This window comes from Epinephelus fuscoguttatus, linkage group LG23 (assembly GCF_011397635.1).
Source record: "Epinephelus fuscoguttatus linkage group LG23, E.fuscoguttatus.final_Chr_v1".
Taxonomy (NCBI): domain Eukaryota; kingdom Metazoa; phylum Chordata; class Actinopteri; order Perciformes; family Serranidae; genus Epinephelus; species Epinephelus fuscoguttatus.
Genome location: NC_064774.1, coordinates 18461635 through 18483745, shown reverse-complemented (window position 1 = coordinate 18483745; position 22111 = coordinate 18461635). Strand labels below are relative to the sequence as shown.

The 22111-nt window shown below is 40.1% G+C and overlaps 1 protein-coding gene across 1 annotated transcript in view; it reads right to left on the bottom strand.

Moving 5' to 3' along the window:
* Positions 1-22111, bottom strand: part of rps4x (ribosomal protein S4 X-linked) — a 569691-nt gene that overhangs the window by 458389 nt on the left and 89191 nt on the right. The gene's annotated exons all lie outside the window — the stretch shown is intronic.

Genomic DNA, 22111 nt, shown 5'->3' with positions numbered 1-22111 from the left:
GTTCCTGTCTGTGTCAGACTGAAGGTTTCTCCAGGCTCAGGCTTCTCTGCTGCTGCTCTGAGCCCATGATGAGATATTTATGACAGAAGATCAGTTTCTCTTGGAAGTTACATTAGAAAGAATCACTGAAGGCCTGTTGAACCACTGCTGGTTCTGTTATCTAACATATCCATGTCTAGTTAGACTTGAAGGTTCGTTCATGTCCTGTAACACAGTAGGTAGATCAAATTCTTAAGGGGCAACTGGTCATTTTCAACCTGCACCCTATTTTCTTATGTTTTTGTGACTAATGGGAACCGCAGTGTTTGAAATTGGTTCAGTATTGAGGAAGAACAGGTTTTGAATAAGCCCTTATTTCATCCAGTTAGATGTGAAAATATCAGGAGAGGGTGGCAGGGAAGTGAAACATCAGAAAAGCAACGTCTCAACACACTGTTTATATACAGTCTGTGGTATAGAGCCAAGCAGCCAGCACATTTTTACATATGCAGCTGAAGCAGAGCTGATGTTTGAACAGCAGAAAGACTAACTGAGATGTTTTCTGTGAGTTTTATTTTGTTTATATGGTTACTTAAATGGAGTCTGGTGCTTTTGGTGATAAAGATTTCAGGGTTGATTCTGGTTAAGCAAAGATCTTACTATTTAACAAACATCTGTCTCTGTAGGGATCCTTTTCATACTGTTGTTAGACACTAAGAATAACAATTTGAACTTGTCTGTGGCAAACAGAAGCACTTTTAATGGAAGTAAAGTGATGGGGCAAACATGCCCCAGTGGCTACAATGCAGCCTGTTTCGTGGCTGCTGGCTGCAGCGCTCTCGCTCAGTGCTGGACACTTATACCCCAAAAATATGACAAGATAGGGTCCAGGTTGAAAATTGACAGAGTTTTAGCAACCTTTTAGTGATCGTTTTTAATGAGTATGAAGCTTTTTGCTTGTGGTTTTTGCATTGCGATGCGCCTTGCGTTTTTGCTGGAGCGCTCTGAACTCGAGTTGAAAAAACGTCAACTCTTTCTTCAACATCTTGTTCGAAAATAGCTGAATTTCCTCCCTGAACTGTGTTATACAACTGTCATGTCTCATGGTTAGCAACTAAATATTCTGCACCTTTTGTTTAAGCCCACATCTACTTGCTGAAGACATCTCCAAGAGAGGTAATAACCTCCATTTATTAGTTGTCCTTTGGTTGTAACACGACTGAGTAAAATGAATGTGATTGCCAAAGGCCATCTTGTTGGTGGAACCGGGCCATGAGTGAGCTCACAGGCAATATGTGGTACTTCTAAAAGATTTAAAGTGACTGTCCTCGTTGGCACTTCACATTTGAGTAAGGACAGACTGAACAATGCAGTGTTAAACAACATCAATGGGTAACCTCAGCATTTTTCAACCTGGGCCCTATCCTCCCATGTTTTTGTGTATAAGTTTTCACTACTGAGTGAGAGTGCTGCAACCAGCAACCACGATTTAAGCTGCCTTGAGTGACTAATGGGGACAATTTTTTAAATTGGTCTACTATTGATGGAGCAGTAAACTAAACTACAATGTAACCACTTGGAATGCGCGTTAACGGCAACTAAAAGTGCATGGCGTTGCCAGTGACAGGCTCAGATCGTTGTTATAAGTCTCTAAAACATTATGAAAAGAATCTCTACAGAGGTCGACATGTCGCTCAAGAGTCTCAGTCATCCAGGTCATGGTAATCATAAGTGCTATATCAAAGGCAACTGGACTTTCTTGAGCAAGTCCAGTTGCTTTTCATATAGCACTTATGATTACAGAGGTTGACCTTTTGTTAAAGATTAAGATCCTTTTTCTTTAACCAGAAACAGTCTAGACATCGCTATTGCCAAACCCACCAGACTCCATTTAAAAAAAAACAGTCATTTTTATCATCATAAAACACTCTTCGTCAAAGTCTATAGAAACAAAATAAAGCTCATAAAAGCCATCCTGGTTCATCTTTCCACTGCTCCAACAATCACCAACTCTGGTTTGGTTTAAATAAACCCTTAACTCACCCAGTTAGATGTGAAAAGATGTTGGCTTCATACATGCTAAAATTACTGTTTTTTTAAATGGAGTCTGGTGTGTTTGCCGATGGCGATATCAGGGCTATTTCTGGTTAAACAAAAAAGGATCTTACTTTAACAGAAGGGTCTATCTCTGTCAGGATCCTTTCCATAATGTTGTCAGACACTAGTCATTTTTCGGAGCCTGTCAGTAGCAAAAACAAGCTCTTTCACTGGACCTAAACTGATGGTGCCAAATGCCTCAAGTAGGTACTTTGCGCCCTGATTCTCAGCTGCCAACTTCACATTGAATAGTGCACCAGTTTCAAAATTTGTTATTCCCATGTGTCACTTAGACACAAAAACATGGAAAAATAGGGTCCCAGGGTGGGAAATACTGAACGTACCCGTAAGACAATCTGAAGCTCTGTACTTCTTGCGAAAAGTAAAATATTTATGACAACTGGGACACAAACCAACAAAAGTGCTCACAGAGCAAAAACATAATGTTTTGTTATGCTTGTTTTCCATTTCGCGTATTGGAGAACTTTTACATGCTTGTATGATTTATTTTCAGCGTCAGTAAACAGGTTCTGTTTCATGTTTACATTGCTGCTAAATTTAAGTTTTGGGCTTGAAGCCAAACTGTCTACCCGTAGTAGTTTCTATGGTGAAACGGTCTCATGAGGCTCTCCCCCAAAATCCTCAGATGGCAATCAGCAGTGTGGCAGTCAGCCAGCTCCTGGTCTCTAGAGCTTTGTACAGATCAATAAGTTGACCAGATGACAGCTCTGATTCTTAAATCCCCCCCTTTCTGCCCCCTCGTTCTACAGAAACCTGCTGTGGCTAAGTGACAGTCTGAGAGAGGGAGGTAAAGGTGTGGAAATCGATTTTGTGTCCTCAGATAGAACTGGGACAGACTCCTCAGAGTTTCACTTTTGACCATGACAAAGTATAAAACTTTGTCTTGTTGGGCAATTATCCAGAGAGGAGACACGTTAAAAATCGTGTTGGCTTACATTTACTCACAGACATCTATGTTGCTTTTAGCCACCTGGGTGTCGACTCAACTTTCCCCCAACCTGCCTTCTCTTCTTCTGCTTCAATTAGTGATTTCCTACATTTCCCAAATCAGCGTTCAACAGTGAACATGGCACTGGGATGGTAATGCATTCAGCTATGGATTTCCCATCTAAGTGGTCTCAGTGGAGAGAGTTTATCCAGGCGACTCTTGCTTGTTACTCAACAATATCCTGACATTGCATTGCATCATGGTCCTCTGCCTCTGAATGATACATTTCTCACTTTATAACTGTTTAAATGCAGGTCTTAGAAACACTTCTTGCTGTTAAACTCTACAGATTTAAAGGTTCTGTATGTAACTTTTTACAAGTACTACATTTTGTATTGGCAATAGGTGAACGTATTGTAACATAACTTACAAACTGACCCCGACTTTCTCAGTTGCCTGTAACAGCCTGCAGACTGACTTTTTTTGTAAAGGAGGATGATAAGATGATTCTTCGAGGAGTTTTCTCATAATGTGATGAAGCTTAACCAAGAAATCCATTTCTGGCATGCAGACAAACTTCTCCCAACAGCGCGCTACATCTCTCTTAAGCTCCGCTACAGCAGTACAGTCAGGCCCCCAGGAACGCTGCTCAGCCCTGCAGCCAATATTTCCCAGTTGCCCCTCACGGTATTACAGCGAAAAAAATGTACTGTACATATTCAGTAGGCCGCATACCGCAGAAGTAAACCTGGAACACTAGAAACCTATTTGGTATATGCAACTCCACTGAAATGAATGAAGTGCCATCTTGGCATCCAGTATCTGGGTATTACAAATCTATGGCTGCGGTGTGCAGCAGCAGCAGCTAATGTTAGGTCTAACTAACGTCAAGACATGACTGGCACCTGCCACCAGTCCATGGATGCTGTGTTTCCATTATATTCATCACTTCCAACTGATTTTCCGCTGACTGGAGGTCCATCTCCGGAGGTTCTGATCGACAGGGAGTACAGCCGGGTGTGCTAGCTAATTCTTCAGTGCCCCCGGCGCTGAAAAAAATCCCAATGGAAACACTGACATTTTGGTTTTAGCTTGCTAATGATAGCAAACGTCGGCTTGTTTTCAAATGCGGACAGATTGCTACCTAGCAAATGTGACTAAATACTGTATTAAGTGGAGAACACAAACTAATTCATCCAGACTCCCAGGGCTGGTTTGCAAATGACTTTATCAGCTACGAAGCAACCAACGGCTGATCTATGCAGTGAAAATAAGTTACAGCCAGCTGGGCAGCCAGTGAGCGGTAGCCTGAGCTTAAGCTAGCCAGCCAGCTGTAAAGCTACGCTGTATGGATCTGCAGCTGGTTGCTTCATAGTGCCAACTGATGAAGTAACTGGCAAGCTAGCTAGTATCATGGAGCCAATACTCCGATGGAATATAAGAACATCCAGATAATAACATCATCTTAACTATGATTGTAATTAATTGTCCAGTGATGTTATTCTATCATTTATACTTCCTTTACGTATGAAAATGGATGAGTCTATTTCAAACGCTGTAAAGGTCACTGCCCTCATAATTTCATGCGTCTTTTATGATAGCATATATACCGCCAATAGATGGCACTGGAGGGCAGAGTCAAAAGTTTCACATAACAACAAATGAGGTGACGTTGGAGGAATTTGTAACGATGTACCTTTTTTAACAGAGGCAACATTGTTGACAGCAGCAGTCTGAGGCCATTAAATACATTGCAGCATGTGGATGGAGAATTCTTTTCTCTACCTACCAAATCATTCCGTTTCCGCATTATTTAGTCTTCTTCATCTCCTATGGTTGTATCTTGAACTATGCTACACTGCCCCAACGATCTCCGGTGGTACTGCTACATTTCATCCATATCTGAATGCTATAAGAAAAATGAGCACTAATACGGAGGAAATGTCCGCAAAGTATGGACAGTTTCGACAGAGTTTCGTTTCCACTTACAGTACGTATGTGACTGGTGTCTGTACATCTGAAAATATATGGATGATGCCTCTAGTGTCCAACACAAGGAACTGCACCTCTTTATGGATGGAGAGAAACCTGATGGAAACTACGTGTGGCAATGGGGAAGAGGCTAATTTTGTCCGTTCTTTGCCATCCAGTAGTTTTGAATATGTGTAACATATATTACCGGGACAGAAACAGGACCTGCCAGGTATGTGGCATGTTTTGTGAAATATTGAAATAAAAAGACGTATGAACTGCTGAATGAGTCATAATGACGATCTGACTGTAATATATGATCGTATTTTAGTAGAATAACATTACTCAGATTCACAGTGTCTTAAAACTAGGCTAGCACTCTCTGAAATCCACTGCAAAAGCTAAATTTTTTTAACGTACTCGAGGCAAATTTCAGGAGGGGAGGAGTTTTACAGGTACATCGGATTCACATAGGAATGAATGGACTTCTGGATCTCCGTACACATACGTAAGTGGAAACGAAGTGTCTGTCCATCTCCATATACGTATGTGACGTTGAGTATAAATAAGTTTGAAGCCACTGTTGTGGCCGATGCAGGTGCTCACTCGCGTCTATGGAGGATGCTTACTGTAGTTCATTTAACGCCCTCAGAGAGAGGCGTCACTAATAACAAGGATTCTCTAAACGTTACATACAAATCCTTTAAATTTTATGTTTCTAAATCCAACCGTTTTTCCGGAAATGCCAGTTACTGAAGAGAAAAACTGACATACATAACAACACATGGGCCCAGCTGGCAGTTTGAAGAGTTTTAGACATTTTTCTTAAAGTACCTCCTTCAAGGACACCTTGACGATGGCAAAGGAAAGATGCTTTAATCAACTTACTTACTTATTTATTTACCTGCACAGATTTTCATCAAACCAGCGACCATCTGGACCATGGACCACGTCTATAACCGTTACTGTAATCTCCTTTTAGTGAAACAGATGACGACAAAAGGACGATTACAGGTGGCTAGAGGAAAGGTAGTGACCCTGACTCTGAGAATAGGCCTGCCTTAGTCATAAACTCACCATTGTTAACACACACACACACACACAGTGTATGGATCTCTGCCAGTTCAATTCAGTGGCCATCATCTTCCCAAACACACCCACTGCTGCATCTCCGCCTGGAGACTTCTGAGCCCATTCCTCCTCTGTTATTCACTCGATCAATTAAAGTGATTGATTAGCTGCATTGTGTGTATGTGTGTGTGTGTGTGTGTGTGTCATTCCCCCTTAGTTCACTCAGAGCCACAGATCCCAATAACTCATTCTGATTAAAGTGCGCTGGTGGAGACAGTGCCCATTGGCCCCAGGCAGATAGGCATCTAAACTGGCACTGCATATGAGCTATTGATCATTGGTCGGCTGGGAAACAGGCTTTCGCTCTGTTTGCTTCGCACAATCACGAGGGGCTGGCAGCTTTTCAGTCTTTAGTTCTCACTTCTGAGGTGCAGCTGGCGTTCAAGGCATGAGCTGCAGAATAAAGAGATAGCTTGGTTCTGGGGGGATTTTCCATTTTTCTTACTTACCCACAGTCACAGAACGTCTTGAAGGCCTTTCCAAGTCTCTGCAATGAAGTCTTGAAGCTAAAAGCAATCACTTGATCCCAGATATCCTCGAACTGAGCTGAGATAAGCAACCATTAGCGCTCAAACTTCCAACTGCATGCCGAGTCAAATTCCCCTTCAGCTCACGGCATCACAGCCTGGTTCCATGATCACAAGCCACTTGTCCAATTTCTTCCGAGATTCAAATGATGTTGTGCCCGATGGCTGTTTCTACTTCTGCTGAAGAAAGTGGTCAGAAAAATGGCTACAAAATCATGACAAGCATGTTTACTGTATGTGGATTCACACATAATAACTAATTGGCATATTTCATTTGGCCTGAAAGATACTGCGTTAATTGCTCATAGCAACATTGATACCCAGGGAGGTAGAACTGAGGTAGTAGTGTTTGGAGCCAGGGAAGAATGATCAAAGGTAAGAGCTCAGCTTCAACTGGCAGTGTGAAAAACCACAGACCAAGCAAGAAGTCTTGGACTCAGACCTGAACTTCAACAGCAATTACAAAGTCAGCCTACTATCACCTTAAAAAGGACCCACGTCTCAGCAGGATCTGCTTGTCCATGCATTCATCTTCATAAGACTTGACTACTGTAACAGAGTCTTAACAGGCCTCCCTAAACAACCAATCAGACAGCTGCAGCTGATTCAGAATGCTGCTGCTCGAGTCCACACGAAGTCTAAGACCAATCCAGCTCTGAGGTCTTACACTGACCTCCTGTCTGTTGGAGAATCGACTTTAAAATACCAACTGTTGGTTTACAAAGCAATGAATTGTTCCGGGCCCAAATATATTTCTGACCTTCTGCCACACTATGAACCATGCAGTGTGCTTAGGTTATCGTGGACAGGTCAGCATCATGTCCCCAGAGTCAAGACTAAACATGGAGAAGCAGCGTTTAGTTTTTATGCACCAACATTTCTGGAACAAACTCCCCGAAAACTGAAGGTCTGCACCATCCCTCATGTCTTTTAAATCAAGGTTGGAGACTTTTCTATTTGCTGCTGCCTTTTATGATATCAAATATTTATTCATTTCTTGCACTGCACTGTAATTTTTTTTATAATACAAATACTTTTATTGATTTTAGCTTCATTAGACTCGTTTTATCTTTGCTATTTTTAATGGTGATTAAAAAAAAAAGTAAATCATTTAAAATTAATTTGACCTTTTGTATCTTTTTTTCTCTTTTCTTTTATTGTAAATCTGTATCTTTTATTATGCTTTATTGCTCTGTAAAGCACTTGGAATTGCCCTGAAGTATGAATTGTGCATACAAATAAAACTGCCTTGCTTTGCCTTTACTTTTTTTATTGTAACAAAGTTATTTTTCCTGTAATTTTACTGCATTTTTACTTGTACTTGTACTTTCATCTCAAACATTGTATTTCATTTCCCTTACTGGTGGTGGAAGAAGTATTGAGATTTTTACTCAAGTAAAAGTAGTAATACCACAGTTATCTTCCTCTTCCACAATGGCCCACAAAAAATGTTGGAGCACTCTATAGCCTTTTCCTATCAAAATGATCATGTGCATGCAATTTTTTTTCACCTATTTAAAAATAGGTGATAGACTCCTTTCCCTATAACCAGTAGATCAGAGCTGTTTGCCCTGCTCTGAGGAGACTGAAAAAGCAACTGATTATATTATTCTATTATTATTCAGCCAAAAGTTTAATTTGTATAAACAATATTAGTAATTTATACAATAAAAATATTGATACTTGGGTCCTTGTAAAGATACAGTATTTTTTTCTAACTGCACTCCCTGTAGAAATATCATCATATTTTTGGAGAAATGAAACAGTGATTCCAGAGAGAAGCAGACAGAGGGGTCTACAGTCTGTGTTTGAAGGATATATCCAGGATGTCAAACTGACTCAGCAGCAACAACAGGTTAAAAAGACAAAGATAGTTAGAAGCTAAAGCCGAACTATAGGCTACAGATCACAGTGTAAAAGTGAACCACCACATCACTGCTGATCGCCACACAAGACAATGAAGATAAAGGGAAACTTTGCTGATATTGAGCCAGCTGTGTGGCATCGCAGTGTGTGCAGAGTGTTTGGCTTCACTGATGACACAGAGCTGGTTGAATATCAGCAAAGTTTCCCTGCTTCCCTTCATGGCCTTTTCCCCACTGTTATAACCATAGACATATATACATAGATGCTGCATCGAGCGCTGAGTGTGCAGTAAATGTTCTGTTATAATGTCAGTGTTCTGTGAGTTAATGAATGAGTATAGGTAGGGGGGCGGGGTGCGAGTGTGACGGGAATGAGGGCAATGTGTGAGGGTGCTGGTGTGTGTAGGAGCGAGCTGGAGGAGAGAGCAGGAGTGCACAGTTGGAGTTACAGCTAAGTTCTTGTTTGTTGGTTGTTTTGGCGTGGTTACGGCCAACAGTAACCTGTACTGTTCAGTAATAAACGGTGGTTTGCCGAATAACTGTGTCATCCTTTCCACAATACAATATAATACAATATACATATATACATATATGTACATATATATATATATATATATATGTACATATATGTATGTACAGCATTAACGTACATTTCTTTGAGGAAAGGCGCTTTATGAAATTAAGTCCATTCACTTGTATTCATTTACAGCACAGCCTTGCCACATCCAACATGGCGGCGACGTTGACGTATAGCAGCAGCGGGCAAACCCACTTGATGCGGCGTCTACATATATATGTCTATGGTTATAATCATTAAAAAGCAAAAGCAGCATGTGTATACATTCAGTAGGCTATATCTTCAGTAGCTAGCTAGCTAACCCTACACTTTTCAGGGTTTGATTTTGGTTTTGGAACAGGGAAGAAACGTATATCTTTTTCCAACCTCTCCAGGTAATGAGTATCATTAATACACGACATGCCCCAGGCACAACATTTAGCTCCAAATCCACAAAACGAGCCTGAAAATGAAGGAAATCTGAAACAACTGCATTAGAGTCAATGGAGTCATACTACATTCTGATTGGCCAGTCTTCATCCGTAATCAGTTTGTCTATAATTTGGACGTGCTCTGTGGTGTGATTTGTGTTTGTTGACATGCTATTGCACTTTATTTTGTAGCCTAAATGTGTTCTTTACTCTAATGGCTCCATCATAAAACATCATCATACTATTTAATGTTATAGAAAAAAATGTTAGCCTACCCTTAACAGTACGTTAACTTACTTACTTATGTCTCGAAGTACACATTTACCAATTCTAATTGTGTTTGAGAAAAAAAGTTCTTCTATATTTAGATAGCATCTTTACAAATGAACACCACTTTAATGATTACTCCATTTAAGCCTAAATGGAGTCGCCAGAAGTAAAAAGCTAACGCTATAAACAAACTACACCATGAATGCATTTCTTAATGTCATCCCCACAGTACGGCTGTAAAGCTATGCTCAGTATGATGACGTTCTGTAGTCTCACTTAGCCACTTGTTAGCAACCACCATTTTGAAGACACACAGAAGCTTCAAAATTCACAAGTGGGGTATTTACTGGCGTTTTTTATTTTGTAGAACAAAATGTGAAAGTCTCTGTGTTAAGCACAGACCTTATTTCAGGCATCTAACCAAAAATCTATTAAAAAAACCTACTGATTTTGAGATGAGGGAACCATGAGTGGTAAAATACTGACTCATTTCAGGGTTTTAGGACTCATTCCTGAGAGTAAATGACTTCCTGTTGGCTCCCTGCACATAAATGGTATGAAATTAATCAAGTAATGCAGCTCTTTGAGATTTTTCAACTTGTATTGAACCCAATGGCTCAAAGAGTGATGATTGTTTCTCCATGCTTACCCGTCTCTCTTTATGGAGTCTGTCTCTCACCTGGCTTACCAAAGACCTGCTTCATTTTATTTGGTGATTGACTGGTTGCATCTAGGTAGAAACTCAGCCTGTGAAGATCTGTGAGGCACGTTTGTTATAAATCTTCAATGGGCTGAGCTCGGCCAGTTAGGATACCTGGAGGGATTTTGGCTGTGAGTAGATCAAGATGAAGCTACGAGGCTGAGGTTTTGACCCAAAGTGCACTTCAACTGCTGCCAAATAAATTTGCAGCTTAAACTGATACACTGAGGCTGAAATTTGGGAGCTTTTGGAACTTGCCTGTAAGGGTTGCCTTAAATTGATTAACTTAAAGGGGACTTCCAGTTTCCATGGGTCAGAGTTTCCCTAAATTTACGTATATTTCTTCAAGTGTTTCGTTATAAATCCTGATTTATGCTTAGAAAGTGGTGTACGCACATTTCAAGCCCTTTTTTGTGTGTACTCAAGGGTTATAAATGAGGCCCCAGGTTTTGATGAGGAACAAGAATGCATGGAATAATAAAAACTGTATCTCTGGTTCTGCTGCATCGATTTTATTTTACCGTCGCTCATGAGTCTGACAACGTTAGGTGTGCAATGGTAAATGGGTGGAGAACTCTTTGAAAGTTTGATTTTGGGGGCTTAATATGTACATATAGATGTTGTTTCGTCATGACCATGAATCATGGTTTCTCAAGTCAGTATTTTCCTTCAGTACCTGAAGTCTCCAGAGTGACTCAGTCCTTTCTCCCTCGTTCTCCTCTCTTATTCTGTCTCTACTTTTGCTTTCGCTCTGCAGCCTTACAAAACAAAAGCTCGACACTAGCAACTGTCTCTCATTGTGTGTTTCCATGCGTTTTTATGTGTCAAGGTGTGTTTCCTGTTGCTCACTGATACACGGTGTGTTTTGGGTCTGCAAGCGCTGGTCTCACTTGCGTTGTGTGTGTCTGGCTAATTGTCTTGGCCTCGCCGCGTTGCCATTAGCATTCCCTAGCTGGACGGAGAGAAAAGGGCAACCTCACCCTGTCGGAGAAAAGAGGGATTGAGGAGAGGAAAGACAGAGTGAGAGGCAAGAAAATAGATGAGCCAAAACAATAGAGCTTCTTGGATTTGGCTGTCGTCGCTCCCAGTGATTGTGTTTGTGTGTGTGCGAGCACCAAATGTTTGAGAATCGAAACGAGCAGCATGAATATGGATGCAGCAGCCAGGGCTGCAAAGCCAATAAATACATCATCAGAGACACCGCTGTGTGAGTGTGTTTTTAGAAATGTAACAATATCTTAAAAGGTCACTTAAATGCTGCTTAGTGGGTAAACAAAGACTGCAAAGAGCCTAAAGGGGATAACGACCGGAATGATAAATAAAAACATCTCATTTCCTGACCCTGGTAACCCAGATCTTTAGCCAGTGATGAAAACACCAAAACAAAACAGAGTTTAAAACCTGAATCTTTTCATGGAGGTTGTAAACCCTAATGTTTAAATGGGTTTACTGGTTTGTTACCTCAGCCAAGGAGGTTATGTTTTTGCTGGCGTTGGTCTGTTTGTTTGTTTGTTTGATTGTCTGCAAAATAACTCAAAAGGTTATGAAGGGATTTTAATGAAATTTTCAGGAAAGGTGGATAATGGGACAAGGGACAGATGATAAAATTTTGGTGGTGATCGGTTGAAGCAAAATGGATAAAATAATAAATAAAATCTATCATCTGACAGCCTCAGCAGCAATTCCAAATTCTAAAGATTTTCTAAATATTGTTGTAATTCTAAAGTTGAAATTAATGTTCTGTGTTGGAAAAAAGAAAGTGAACAATACAAAAAAACATTATATTCTGTGTTGGTACAAACTAAAAACGAAATAAATACACCACAGTGTCTCCATAGTGAAGACATGTATAACCTAATAATGATAGTGATGCAAATAACCTAATTGTGATGCAGGCTGCAAAATCTGATGCAGAGGGGGAGGGAATATCACCTACTTGGCGGAGGTCTGCACTCTCTGAGTGCTTTTCTAGTTTTCTTATGTATTAACTGATTAGTAATATCTCCTTTGAAAAGCTTTGCACTTTCACTTACAATGTTGTTGTAGACTGATGGCAGCTTAAACTCACTGATGACTCTATCTCATTCCAGACGAAACACTGTATTGTTATCTGAAGGCATACCCCCTGTTATTTTCATGTTTACCCGTATAAAATACATTAAAGGAATACTTCACCTTCAAGATGACAGTTTGTATATCGGTTAAAGGGCCAGTGTGTAATATTTGGCATGGTTTACTGTCAATCTGAATCTGAATCTGAATATTCTACACATTAATATGTTTATACAAGTGTATAATCGCTATAAAATAAAATTCGTTTGGTTTTCGTAGCCTTATAGTTATGCTTTATATATATATATATATAGCAAGGGCCTTGCTTTAGAGAGGTCGCTATCTTGCGCCGCCATGTATGTAAGGCAGACCGAACGAACAATCCAGCCAGCCAGAGAACGTGTTTTGCGTGTATAAATAAACCAACGAAGACAATGGAAGGAAGGAATGATGTTGGAAGGAAGTTTTTTTAGTTATAAAGTTTGCGAATGGACCACACTTACCACGCAAAAGGAGAGAATGAACCTGAACCGTCATCTGCGAGGAAAAGAAGACGCAACTTCACTCCTTGTGATGCACTCTCTGCGGCGCTTTTCCTCCTGATGATATATCTCCCCAACGATGGTAGCAGTAGCACTGAATCCCATTCTGTGCAGCCAAATGGGAGCGGGGGATTCAGCCTCTCGTCTCGCCTGAGCTCTGTTTACCGGCTACACTGTCAGTCAGTGTGTGGGCTGGAGATTGGTGGAGCAGAGAGGGGTCCCCACTCGGTATGGTAAACGAGTATGTGTGTATGAAGTGTGTCTGTTACGCTAGAAGAGTCAGAGTTTGGGACGGAGTCTTTTACCCCCTGGAGTGTTACCGGAGTTTCTGGAGTGCTCAAATAAACGGGCCTTTTCCCGAACGCTCCTCTGGTCTCCTGCTCGTGAGTGATTCATTACAATATCGTAACATGGTTTAGATTTCTAAATAAACATTTACCTTGTCACTAGATAGACCTACTCCTGAAAAACTCATGTCTGCGCAAGGTTTTTTGTCCCTACGAGGCCACCGTCATTTACCCGACGGGAGGGGTGAGCGAGTGAGCCCTGCAATCTAGAATTTGACCACTGATGTCACTGTTTTCAACCCATTTTACACAGTGGCCCTTTAATCATCATGTATTACACTGAATTTATAAAGAAAACGAAGATTCCAAAAACTGAGAAAATTCTTGAGGAATTGAAGTCGTAGGTGACTGTTTGACAACTGCAAAACTATTTCAAAATATCCGTTCACAGACTCTCGCACCACTCGTGTAGGTCTTTCCATTCTCTCTCTTTAAAGCCAGACTCCATTGACAAAAACAGTAATTTTACGTCACTGAACACAGAAGCTGCCAATCTACTGCCTCCTGTATAAATGTAGGGTAGCCTGTGTTAATGCTGTCTGCATAACCTGTAATTTAGTTGTTCAGATGATACCCCAAATATAGCAATAAATGGATCTGTTTTTTTATCTTAACCCCTGGAACCTTTGTTAAAATCACAAAAATGGAATTCCAGAATTTCTGTAGTTTGGGGCAGAAGAAGAACATATGGCTCAAATTACAAGAAGAGGCGTGACATCTGTCACATTGGTCCGCAATATTAGGATATAATTCAGATTGTCGAGATCTGATGAAATTGAAATTGTAAAAGCTGCAGCCTGGCATAAGGAGTAGTTGAACAAATATTATGCACAGCTTTGTCCCACCACTGGGACCACCGATGCAGCTGTGGCTCAGAGGTAGAGCGGATCGTCCACTCCTCATAAGGTCGGCGGTGTAAGTATCCTTAGGCAAGATACTGAACCCCAAATTGCTCCTGATGGCTGTACCATTGGTGTGTTAGATCTTGTGGTTACTGAGTAGTGGGTGGCACCATGTATGGTAGCCTTGGCCACCAGCGTGTCAATATGTGTGTGAATGGGTGAATGTGACATAGTGTAAAAGTGCTTTGAGTCATTGGAGGACTAGAAAGGCACTAGACAAGTGCAGTCCATCTCCCATTTACCATTGATCTGTCAAGTTAGCCCCAAGCTCACGCTCCCAAGCATTTTTGGTTTTGACAACCGAATGATCAAAAGCCATGAGTTTGTTATAGTCTTAGGTATTCGCCATTTCTGATGGAGATTAAAGGTCCAAAGGTCATCCCATGGTTGGCTAGGGAGGGAAGGGTAACATGGAAAAAGAGAAGAGGCACAATATCTACTTTGGAAGTAGAGAAATAGATTGGCTGTAGGTAAATTAAAATCTGAGGATAAGTCTGAAAATGTAGCAAAAGCACCATCTCTGGAGACACATGACTGAATCTCAAGCCATGTTGTCTTTTTCAGTGGAACTTTTTTCAATGCTGAATTTTATTTTCAATGCCAAAATGCACTGTTCCAGTGCCATAGTTACCATAAATGTCATTATTTATTGAAGACTCTTACCATATTATTACACTTTTTTCTACTAATGAAGACACAAAACTGTGCTGGATGCTGCAAAGACCAGTTTTTAAAAATATTTCAAAGTAAAAGCGGGACAGAAAGCCAGTTGCCATGGCAGCAAAGAGTTTTTGGCGAGTGTGGAATGGGTATTGGGGCTTTTAGCTCTTTATTGGTTTCCGCTGATCTCAAGTGGACAATTTGTGCCTCTGAAATCACAAGGCCACGCACACTTTGGGAGCAAGTGTTTTTAAATCAAGTCCTTCCAGCTGGAAACATGAGAATATATTAATCAGGTTGATTGACTCAAAGGCAGGGTCACAGAATTTATTATTAGCTTGTTAGTGATAACTTTTTTTTTTCTTTTTGAAGTGCTTCAACAACCCGAAATTGCTCCAGGATTTGTTTTAATTAGATTTAGTTTCTTCCCTCTGATCTGAATCAGTCTGGCAGTTTATTAAATACATTTTCAGTTCATCTCTCAAGGTGTTTCAGCAAGACACAGCATGTCCTTTCTCAGAGAGAGGTTATTCTGGACCTTTGCCCGAGCTCTTTTCATTCCTCTGAAGTAAATTGGACATTAATCAAGTCGTCTGTTATTGTCACTCCTCTTTACCAAACCAGGGTACTTCCTCTTATCATTCTCGCCTCCATTGTAACTACCCCTGAAAGGTTATTTCAGCAGTGCAGCCGAACAAATTCCTTTACTGTCATTTCCCTTCAGTTTGCTTTGTTGGATATTGCAAGGGGCTCCTCTTCCTCACTCTTCAATACAGGATAGTCTCATTCCCTGTGATCACACTCCACACAATTTTCTATAAAGTTTGTTCTCCAAACTCTGCGCCCCTTTTTTTGCTTTTCTTCTCACTCCATTCTGTGCTTTTTGTACTCAGTCACATGCAGAAAAGGATGAGATTTAGTAATTTAAAAGCCATTTACCCGTTCTCTGTCCGCCTCGCTTCATTCTTCCATCCACTCAGAAACTGCCATCCTAAAAATTCCTCCTCTCTCGGTAACAGATTGTGATCCCACTGAGGGTGAATTGCAAGTTATTCACACTGTTGACCTCCATATTAATATTAACCGATGCTTTACTCAAGTTGCTCCTTCGCTCCACATAGACTGCCTTTTAAATACCTCCTGGTGCTGCTCCTTTATCTGAATGGTTTCAACACACTGCCTAATATTAGTTCTGCAAATTGGCACCTTCACTGACGTCCATTACCTTGTCTTTGGCCATCAGTTAACCCCAACCCCTCTGATTCCTTAAAATGTACACTTAACATTGCAGTCCATACTGCGGAGTTACTTCCATTTGCCTGTTATGACTAGTTAAGAACATGTTGGGCAGGAAATCCAAAGTGTGGGATCATTTTGAGAAGGTGAAGGACGAACCCAAGGTGATATGTAAACTCATCTTCATTGGTCGACTACAAACATGACGTATCATCTGAAACATGGAAGTAGCTACATGCCCATTAGCCCACAGTGTCATTAACAGGCGGCTCGCTCAGTGTGTGACATGCACTTGTAGATAAAATATAGGCCTATATTAATGAAGGTTCATTAGTACGGTTTTGTATTTCTCTGTAATGTAGCACAGTGTTAACAATGTTACTGATACTATTCTTTCTCACACCTTCAGCTCAAACCACTGTGTTGCCCCGCCCCAAAATATATCATTTAATAAATAAATTAACATCATATAAACATGCAGGTGACTGGTCGACTAATGGCCCTAAATGATGACTATTGGTCGACTAGGAAATTTCCTCGTCGGGGGCAGCACTAATAATTCCTTTACTGGCAAACATGTCAACTTAATTTTAGGCTCTGTACAATATATGATGTCCTCCATCTAGGGCTATGCAAAATATCAATATTATACCAATATTGTCTTTTCCTGGTTTTAAAGGCTGCATAACAGTAAAGCGAATTTTGAAACTTCCCAGACTGTTCTAGCTGTTTTCATTATATGGGTCAATGACGCAACACTACTTTTTTTTGTGTCCATGTGGTTTAGTCAAATTTAAAAGGGTTAAAATTTGAAAATAAATGTATGATTAACTTACAAACTTTCTTTCTGTGTGGATCCAGTATAAAAATTCTGCTTTTAATACATTTTGAGAGAATATATTAGAGGATTATGGCAAAAATGTCACAGTGTTGTAACCATAAAAACTTTGCACCAAATAATTAAACTTGCTTAAAAATACTAAAATTCTCAATAAAACACCATATCAGCAAGTCTGGCATGATCTTATATTATTACTTTTTTATATTAAATAAATTCATTTCATTATATCAACATTACTGAAGATTATTTTTAAAAAAATCTCATCATGTAAATATTTTCTGTAAGCACCAATGATCAACCCAATATCTTCCCAATATTGATATCAAGGTATTTAGTAAAAAAATATTGTGATATTTGATTTTCTCCATATTACCAAGCCCCACCTCTACCCCTAGACCTATAATTTGGATAAGGAATATCTCTCCTCCTAATAAAAATTAAATCAGAGAGGAGAAGGGCAAATAAGGTAGGATCCCTCATCCATGTTGGACAGACAACTGATAGACATGACCTGTGAAAAGCCCTTCACTGGCACAGTTTCTACCTTCTGAAATGAAAATTTGCTTAAAACCCAGCTTTAATTTCATGTTAACTGTTCATTTGTCTTTTGTTATGTGCCAAACCTGTATAAAAAAAAATAGTATCAGAGTATTTTTTATATCAAAACCCTGCCCCCTTTAAAGCCAAGTAAAAGGGTTTCAAATGTTTGATGACTCATCCCGCACCCTGGGTCGTTTACAAAAGTTCATTTAATACAGGGGTCAGCAACCTCTGCTATCAAAAGAGCTGTTTTTGGCCAAAAGATGTTAAACAATCTGTCTGGAGCGGCAATACAAATTTGTACATTATAATGATGGCAACACAGCTGATTTCATCTACATTAGCATTCCTACTAGGTCTAAATGAGCATTCATTAATATGTTTTACAACAAAGTAGCTGCTCTGCAGTGGGCTATTAATGATTATTTTGTACTTAAACTTTGCAGCGTTTGTGGTGAAAGCAAACTGTCCTTACTATGAAATTCTGTATTTTCTTCTGAAGCTATCCTCACCAAGGAGACTCAAGCTTAGCCACTGATATGATATGATGATATGAGATTAGACAAATTTCAGGAAAAGGCGCCAGACAGGAAACGTATGAGGCACATAGTTGACGAGATGTTAAAACAGTTATAGGCTACACATTTACACAGGTGGAAAATGTAAGAATCACTATAGGGCTTAAACAATGATAAATGAAAATTAAAATGTTAAAAAAAAAATACTGTTTTTCATTTCTATATAATTTTTTTTTTGTCAAAGCCACAGGGAGCCACTAGAGAAGGACTAAAGAGCCAAATGTGGCTCCTGAGCTGCAGGTTGCAGGTAGCTACACTGCTCTACAGGATGCTAATGTTAGCTAGCTAGTTGCACCGCTCACTCGGTGATTAAAGCTGGTAACACCATCCCGCTGGTGAAATTCATTGCTGTAGAAACATTGTGCTTACTGTACCTTCTGGTGTCCCCCAAGCTTGCCAGGTGAAAAAGCGGCTTCATATTGAACCGCAAAATCCTTCTAGCATTGTTAACTATGTTACCACCATTAGCTGTGCTGACACTGGTAATGGTGGTAACATGGTCAGCTTAGCTGTGCAGCTAACACTAGCGAGCTCCCACAAGACCTGGGTTGTGCACAGTAAACTGAAGAGTATCAAAATTTATTCCAGTTGTATTTGCATTTAATAGAAATGCCTGTACCATCCAGGAATTGAGACTTCTATATTAAAATCCAGATTAAAACATTTATAAACAGTACTTGTACAGTACTTTGGAAAAACTTTGCACGTCTAGAAGTTTCCTCCAGCTTTAAGCATAAAGCAAACTATCCCATATGTTCATGCTGACCTTGTCCTGGCTGCTCATCGCCTGTATGATAGATGTCTGCGTTGCACACTCGGCTGAGTTACAGTTTTCAGATTCAACAAAGAACAGTAACTCAAAAAGTTCTTCCTCTTCCATTACACCAAGACACCACAGCCTTTATCATCCATCAGGACCAACAATACATCAGGTTACTGATCTTCTCTTGGCTGAAAAGAGCAGGTGTGTGTGTCAGAACACGTGCATGTACTGATGTGTGTTTTATCCCCAGTGAACATATCTGCTTTTCTTTGTATGGAAAATTACATCCCAGAGTCCAGTGTCCAGCAGAAATGAGACCATGTAGTGAGGGTAGAGAAGACACTGAGCACATGTGTCACCAGACTTCACTGTGAAATGATCAGGAAATGCATAGGACGACTTCTTAAGTAAAGTCCTCACTCGCAAATCCAGCTCTTTCATAGGTGAAGTTTTATCCAAATAAGAGCTTCTGTGCTCCCGAAATCCTGGTGATATGGATTTGTTTTCCCAGATATACTTCCAGACTGATTCCAGTATACTGCAGTGAAAATCTGATGTTTATATGTCACTACGTTAGACCCTGCAGAAGGTTTTCTGGTACTGATGCGGGTGAATGCAGTGTGTTGTGTTGTGGATGCTTATTCACTGGACCAGAATGACTGCGGCTGCTGAGCAGCGACCCGAAATACAAGTCACAAACACTTCCCTGCTGTTGTAGGAATCTTACAGTAAATTTATTGTTGCCTGACTTCTTTTGTTAAACATTTCCATAAACTCTTCTGTGTGTGTGTGAATGTATATGAGTGTGTGTGTGTGTGTGTGTGTGTGTGTGTGTGTGTGTATATGAGTGAGCATTTTTGTTCTAATACTGGTGTGTGTGGGTGTTAGTATAAAAGATAAAGAATAAAGAGAGAGAACAGCCTCTGGGAAGAAAAGTGGAGGAAAAAAGCACACACAAACACACACACAGACACTGATGCATGAACACACACACACACATCTTTGTGGAACAATGCGACGCCCAGAGGTCAGTGTCACTGAAGTCTGAAACCTCCAGAGAATAACAAAGAGGTGAAATTTCCCTCCAAGGAACTGAATATAACGCTCAGCACTAAAAGCTCGAGTCTGACCCAAAACACACCTCATAAATGTTGCGTAATGTGTGTGATAGGAAGGAAGGTCAGAGTTGAATCTTAAGGAGTTCCAAATTCTATTAGGCTGACTTTTATTTTGGCGGTACCTTCTCCTTGAAACATGGCAAACAGTTAAAAATTTTCTCTTGCACTGTTATATATGACTAAGATAATTTTATTTGGATTTCATGTTCCCATGCACCCAAAAATACTTTTCCTCCCTGTTGCATGAAATGATTCACCCCTATAGGGATCAATTAAAATGTTTTTTTTTCCAGGGCCAATTCCAATACTGATTATTAGTGATCAAGGAGACTGATATCTGATATTTGGAACCAATATACATTTGCAGCAAAAATTAAAGTCTGAGTGTCAAAATTACTTCAACTTCAACACAAAACTATGTTTAAATACCTTTCAGCATCCTGTGTTTAATTAAATGGTGCAAAAGCAAATATTTCAACGTTATTTTTTAAAGTCCCTTTGATCTTTCACCTATTTTGCATGTGTTGTGGCTTGCCTTCTGTGTTCTGTGTAATGGGTTATACTCGCTGCAATTATACCTCTCCAAAATGCTTGTTGGTGTTGGGGTCACTGTGTTGAGTTTCTGTGAAGTGCAGTTAAGTTTGATTAATTCAACCGTAGACTGCAGTCATAGGATTCAACCGACACACCTGAAACACATAAACCATGGCTTAATAGATACAGTCGGCAATGACGGGAACGTCCACAAACGTCACATCCAGTTAGAGCCGAGGGGGAAAACAAACCGGTCTCTGCCATTAGCCACAATGCCGAAAAATCACCAATTAAAGTTTTACAATTTACCAAATAATAAAACGGAATCACAAAGGAGGACAAAATGGCTTCAAGCTATCAGAAGAGAGGACGAGTTTGGCAGATTATGGGACCCAACAACAAAACATGTGTATGTCTGCAGTCAGCACTTCATTTCAGGTAAGTTTAATGTAATGTTAACCATTTCCAAACAATCGTAGACTATGTCAGGGGTATCAGGAATATTAGATTAATTGTTTAAACGCTAGTGAACTTTGTACTACTACTGTAATTTGTGTAGATTTCCTCGCAACATGTACAAAAGTACACATTCAGTACCTAAGTAGAACTACAGATACTTGTGTACAAAAGTCTGGGAAAAGTAGAAGTACTGATTAAAGTTCTTTACTGAGTACGGTATATGTAAAAAAAAAAGTGCTGGCTCTGAAATGTACTCCAAGCATAAAATAAAATATAGCCCTCTGACGGACATTTCTATTGCCTGTCCTCTTTTGTGGTTCCGTTTTATTATTTGGTAAAATGTAAAACATTAACTGGTGATTTTTTTTGTTTATTTGCAGTGCAAAAGGGCACACAGCAACTCTTTGGCATTGTGGCTAATGGCAGAGACCGGTTTGTTTTCCCCCTCGGCTCGAACCGGATGTGACGTTTGTGGGCGTTCCCGTCATTTCCGACTGTATCTACAGCAATAATAAACAAAAATGTGCTCAACTGACCCTTCACTAAGCCCCGCCCCTCTTAGTTACTGTTGCCACATCTGTCAAGCTTTCGCTCCTAGCGTAAGAAATATGGAGTTTTCAGCGACATCAGTGAGAGATATTCCAAAGGAAGTAACATCAAATTTCTGGAAAAACTGTTCGGAGATATCTACATTCACAGTATCGTCTGCTGAGAACGTTAAAATAGAGGGAAAAGCTCACCAGTCGCAATGCAAGCGTCAGGCACCCCACGTATTGACACTTCACGTGAAGGACAAAGAATGTTCTTGTACAGCAGGGTAAGTCAATATATGGTTTAAATTTAAGTTAATGTTGAGTTATGTTCCCTCCTTGGGGCAGACAGAGGGAGAGCAGCTAGCACACAAAGCTAGCATTAGCTAACGTTTGTTAGCATCTTAACTTGGAGCCAATGTAGGTGTTTTTATTGATCTTTGCTGGATTCAGCTGTTGGTGTGGTCTTCCACACTGTTTTAGCCATATCTTCCTTGGGTCTTGGGCTTGAGAAAGGGGAAAAATTCAACACC